This window comes from Amborella trichopoda, chromosome 13 (assembly GCF_054954075.1).
Source record: "Amborella trichopoda isolate Santa Cruz 75 chromosome 13, AtrichopodaSantaCruz75HAP2 v2.0, whole genome shotgun sequence".
Taxonomy (NCBI): domain Eukaryota; kingdom Viridiplantae; phylum Streptophyta; class Magnoliopsida; order Amborellales; family Amborellaceae; genus Amborella; species Amborella trichopoda.
Genome location: NC_142348.1, coordinates 49,012,298 through 49,017,937, shown reverse-complemented (window position 1 = coordinate 49,017,937; position 5,640 = coordinate 49,012,298). Strand labels below are relative to the sequence as shown.

Sequence of the window (5,640 nt, the reverse complement as noted above, 5' to 3'; positions counted from 1 at the left end):
GTCGTTGCTAATCACTCTCTCCCAGTACCTCTTTATGCGGCTCATAAGTTTGATGCCTTGATAGTTCGTACTATTCTATATGTCTCCTCTATTCTTGTAAATAGGTACCACAATATTTTTCCTGCATTCGTCTGATATTTTTTTTGTTCTCAACACTTTGTTGAACAGCTTGGTCAGTGACTCAATGCTAATCTCCCCCATGCACTTTTCCACCTCTATTGGGATAATATCTGATCCGAAAGCTTTTCTTAACTTCATCCTTTTCAAAGATTCTTTCACTGTTGATATCTTAATCCTCCATCGTCATTTATGCCAACAGTTTCTTCTACGGCTATATTCTCGTCTATTCGTTATTTAATAATCATTTAGAATAAACACTCCACCTTTCGATGGCCTCTTCATCACTCACTAAGACCCTTTGATTCACACGCTTAATCACTTAATATAGTCTAGATCTCTGTACTTTTTCTTCCTCATTTTTTTTAATTTGAAGAAATCATTTCATCTTTTTTTTCCTTAGAATGCAGTCACTCGCACGGAGGACATCATCCAGAATTTGATGATCAATTTTCTCCTTGAGATAACTTTGTGCTAGACTGATCTCATGTGAGGAAAACAATACCTGTGCAATTATCTTGTATAGTACGTTAAAAATTGGTATTGTCATGGAATCGAAATGCATTGTTTAACTTAAACATAATTCAAATTCGACATATTATTTATCTAGTTAATAGTGGCAGTCCTCAAATAATTAGGATAAAACTCAAATGATGATGATTTATCTAGTTAACAACAAAAGAGTTCAAAAACTTATATAGCATCCAATGTTTGAAACCGTCTAACCTAGTCCATAGAAGGAGATACAAGATGATTAATACAAACCATAGTTAGCAAATTGCTGTTTAATAGGCGATTTTTTCAAAAAATTGGCATTTTTATGGAAACAATTTTAAATGGCGATTTTTTTAGAAGGTCACGAAAAAATCACGTACTTTTCTTAAGAACATTTAAAATGTGCTTTTTAATAATACGTTTTAGATCTGGTCAAAAAATCGCATCTTTTTTACCAGTATTTTTTTTTTGAAAGATACTTTTTTTTCTTGTTTTGTGTATTGCAGCCATTGCTACTTTCATGCTTTTGAAAAAAAAAACCTATTTTAAAAGAAAAACTGAAATAGGAATTTTTATCCCCACTATGTTCTTCAAAGCCACAGTTGCAGATTGAAGGTATAAATTTTTTTTCCCTTTTTTTAAAAAAACTTAAACAAATAGATGCAGGTATTAGTGTTATTATGGAAAATTATTGTGTAAATGAAATACTGTTTATAGCAAATCATTTTGTAAAGTAAATCATTGTTTAAAGAAAATCATATACATACAGATTTATGTGATTATTTGTGATAATTATTTTTTATTGAAATACTGTTTATAGCACAAATTAGAGCTCAAAACATAGCCTTTTACTAATGAATGAGAAGCAGGGAGTGTGACTACATGACAAAGTAATCAGTATTTTGCTTTTGATTGTGTGATAACAAAGATAAACAGTATAGTATAAATTGTAAACTTACATGAACAAGCAATCGAACATATAGGATTAGTTCCCAAAGCTAATTCTTTAGCTCTGCTTGTTGTTTTCTCAAAGAAATGGAAAACCCTCTTCCTTTTCTCTCTCTAAATATCAATTAAGGCCCCTTGATAAATCAATATCGTTAGGACGTTCTCTCAAACAACATCCCATCTTTCTTTTATCTTTCTAAAAATCAGTTAGGGTTGGTGAAGCCCTTGACCTCTTCCTTCTTCCTTCTTTTGTCTCTATAAACCTTGGCTATGAGCCCAGCCCATTTTCGTTTCTTCCGTCTTCTTTCTTCTCTCTCTAAACAGTAACCTTCTTCTCTCTCTTCCTTCTTCCTCCTCTCTCTAAACCGTAAATAGAGAGCAGGGAAACCCAAATTTCTACGGGCCTCTTTCCAAGTAAAAAAAATTCATAAAACTTTAACCATAGCTATGGTGTGACCATAGTGAGCATACTATAGTTAAATGTTTGTAATGAGAAAACAAAAATCGTATATTTTTTTTATACCTGCCAAGTAGGTGTGATGTTAAAGTATTTAATGAATAAATTTATATAGTCTATTTTTTTTTGGTATGTAATGGTTAGATTTATATGGTACAATTTTTTTTGGAGTATACTAGTTAACTATGTATTTAATATTGGAGATTTGCATCAAAGCCACGAGGCATCTAAATTAATTGACTTAATTATATTAGTCAAGTAAATTTTTTATAGATGAATTAGTTATTGAAGGTTTTGACATAATTTTTATTTTTTAGAATTTTAAAATTTCTAATATTATAAATTTATCCGATTTTTTTAGCCTAATCCGATATATTAACAATATCTTTATATGAAATATTTTTGCCAATCTATATTTTTTACCTGATTTTTTCTTCGGACTTTTTAAAATAAAAACAATTTGTTTCTAATTTTATGGTAAGCCCGGAGTTGCTAACTAGGCTACAAACCCGTCTAATCCAGTCCACAAAATGAGATGCATTCTCATCAAGAAGAAAAGCAAAAGCAGACCATATTTTCTCTCGTTTTATTGATAGAGATGAGAAGGTAGACGAGGAGTTAATAGAACATGAAGTGGAGTAGCTTTGACAAGAGTGTGGCCAAGCCCTTCTCTCGTATAGACACATTCACCGAAAGGTGTATCCCATTCAAAAGCATGTAAGAAACGTGCAAGAGTGAGACTCAAAACATGCAAACCAAAAGAAATTCCAGGGCAAGACCTACGCCCTGACCCAAAGGGTATAAACTCGTCATTTTTTTCCCATATATCTAAGAACCGATCGGAATCGAAATGATCAGGATCTGACCATACACGTGGATCCCTCTGTAATTTCCACACCGGCATCTACAATGAATCCTCCAACGTGGCAGTCTTGGATGGCTTGGTGTGGTACAAGAAGTGGGGCTGCCGGGTAGGAGGCGTAGGGTCTCCTTGAGTATCGCATGGAGAAAGACGAGGTTCTTGATGTCTGATTCGTCCACGTTTCGGTCCTTGCCAACGTGGAGGTCCAGCTCAGCTTGGACCCTTGGTAATGTGTCGCGATTTTTAGGGAGGAACCTATGTGATTGTAACTGTTCTGGTGTCTGTTGCAGTTCTTATTAAGTTCTACAAAGAAAAATAATAATAAAAGAAATCCCAACCATATTTTTTTTGGGTAAGTGAAAGTGGTATGTTAGTAGGGATTTGGACGCTTCTCTTTTGAAACGAATGGAGTTAAAAATGGTAAATCAGTGAGGATTTGAGCTCTACCTTTTCATGAAAATGGAATCAAAAAAATAAAAATAAAAACACATAATAAATGAGAAAAGCCGGAAGATAAAAGACCAATAGATGCAGCACCAATTTTGAAATAGGGAGATTGGGGTAAAGGGGTGATTTCATGAAATTTGAATGAAGTCCCTTGTCAGAATATCTATCCATTTCTTTGCAATTCAAAGTTTCATAAATAGTTCAATGCCCGTGGAATATATTTGAAAACTTGAAACGAATGATCAACAAAATCAATGGAGTATATTTAGAGCTTCAAATCTATTGTTTCCCGATCCATAATCAGGTAGGTAAGAAGAGTAAACTCTAAATTCTTCGACATTAGAACTACATTTTGGGATAAGATTTAAGGCGTTACTCCACGTATACTTTCTCCTAGAGCTGGCAATGGGCCGAGACCACGACACGCAAGTGAAAACCTCATAGAGACAAAAATCCGTTCGCAAACTTACAAAAATGTTTTACATTTTGGGACATTTCAAAAAGGTAAAAGTATACAATGAGATGGTCACCATTAATTTTGACCATTGGATGTGAAATTAGGTGGTTGCATTTATTCCACTGTCCATGCTCAAATTTTGAAAGAAATTTTCTTGAACTTTGTGATATACCTAAGCTATCAAATTTTACATGGTTGTAAGTAATTGTGACAACCTTGTACCAAAGATAAATGGTATTATTGAATACAATCCCTTTAAAAAACATCATAAAAAGTAAAAATATGAAAGTATATGTTAAGAAAAAAAAAAACCATCAATCTCTAACGATCCCTTATAAAGCAATCTCACATTTTTTACAATTTTTTAGAATTATTTTATGTCCTTGGGACACAACTTGGGAAAACTCTTCCTCGCCGGATACATTGATTTACACCATCCTGGGACTACGCGACAATATTTCTGGTTCAAATTGAAACAATCAAAAACTCCAAAATTTTGAAATCATATGGTCCCCTATTAGTTTGATTTATCAACTTGGTTTAGGTTAAAACCCTTAGCGCGCACACAAACACAAGCATAAGCATAAATCACAAGAAGGAAATGTTTAGCTTACCACGAGAGTGGCCTTGATGAAGATGGGTGGATCGATCGATGAAGAGAAGCTCCCATCCTCTACAAGGGACAACAGGACATCAATGAAGTCATGTACTCCCTCAGTCTCACCAGTTCGTCTTTTCCTCCGATGTTCAGAGATCCAGCCCTCCACTATCTCACCTACCTATTTAGCAATACGTCTCATTGATTTCAAATTTCCTTGAAAATCAAACCACTCAAGGAAAGGGAGGGCATCAAACAAAACTGAAGTCCCAGCCAGATAGAATTGCTCCTCTATCAACTTTCCGAATCGTTTCGCCTCTTCATTATCCTCTCCATCACTCGAAAATATGTTCCCTGCAACCATTCTCACCACTGTGGAGAACGTCAGGTTGAGCAGCTATTGATGAATGTTCACTTCCACTGCCTTTCGCTCGTTTTCTTACCAAAGCTCAAATGTCTCCCTTACGCAGGCATCAACTTCTGAGGATCGAACATGTTTCAGTGATTCAATTCGACGGTTAGAGAGGAGTTGTAGAGTCACAATTCTTCGAGTGTCTCTCCAGTACGGGCCATAGGGGCCAAAACCCATCATTGCAAAGTCATAACCCAACAGTTTTCCAGCAGGGTCTTGGGGAGGTTCGCGAAGTTGGTGGTGAAGCATTCCTTGGCCAATTCCCAGTTGCTAATCACCAGAATATGGCGCCGGCCTATTCTGAGTGTGAAGGCAGGTCCATATACATCGGCCATCTCAGCCAGCTTGTGGTGCCAGAGCTTACTGCCTGAGAGGAGGCGGAGGTGTCCGATCACTGGAATAGCTCCGCCGGGTTCGGGTGCTTCCTTGGCATATTTATTCTTACTTTTCTTAATTTTGGAGCCATAGCTTGTGAAGGAAGAGGGCAATGAAGGTTGCAAGGATGGGCTGAAGAAGAAGATGCTAATCCATGAAGGTCTGCAGGTCTTGTTGTGAAGGCTAGTGGGTATGGGATTTCATATGATCTACTTCATCTTTGCCTTTTAAAAGGCTTGAAGTTCTTACAAAAGTTTCTACCCCACTTAAACAAAAACGAGCACAACGAATAATATTACATGGAAAGAGACTTGACAATAAAGTTTGAAGGCTGTTAGCTATTCTGGCACGTTCAATAAGTCGAAATGGCCGGCGAAATGAGGGACTTCTTTTTGCACATATCTTCTCAAACTCTCTCTCTCTCTATCAGAGACCCTATTTATATTTCTAGCCCTAATATCTCAGCATCCGA

At 36.0% G+C, this 5,640-nt stretch overlaps 1 pseudogene across 1 annotated transcript; it reads right to left on the bottom strand.

Annotated features, from left to right (window-relative positions):
- Positions 1 to 2,578: 2,578 nt before the first annotated feature.
- LOC18446029 (strychnine-10-hydroxylase-like) lies at positions 2,579 to 5,386 on the bottom strand (annotated as a pseudogene). The gene is made up of 4 exons (XR_016048193.1): positions 5,382 to 5,386; positions 4,825 to 5,300; positions 4,398 to 4,764; positions 2,579 to 3,160 (listed from the first exon to the last, which is right to left on the bottom strand). The product of XR_016048193.1 is annotated as a strychnine-10-hydroxylase-like (transcript).
- Between the last annotated feature and the right edge of the window lie 254 nt (positions 5,387 to 5,640).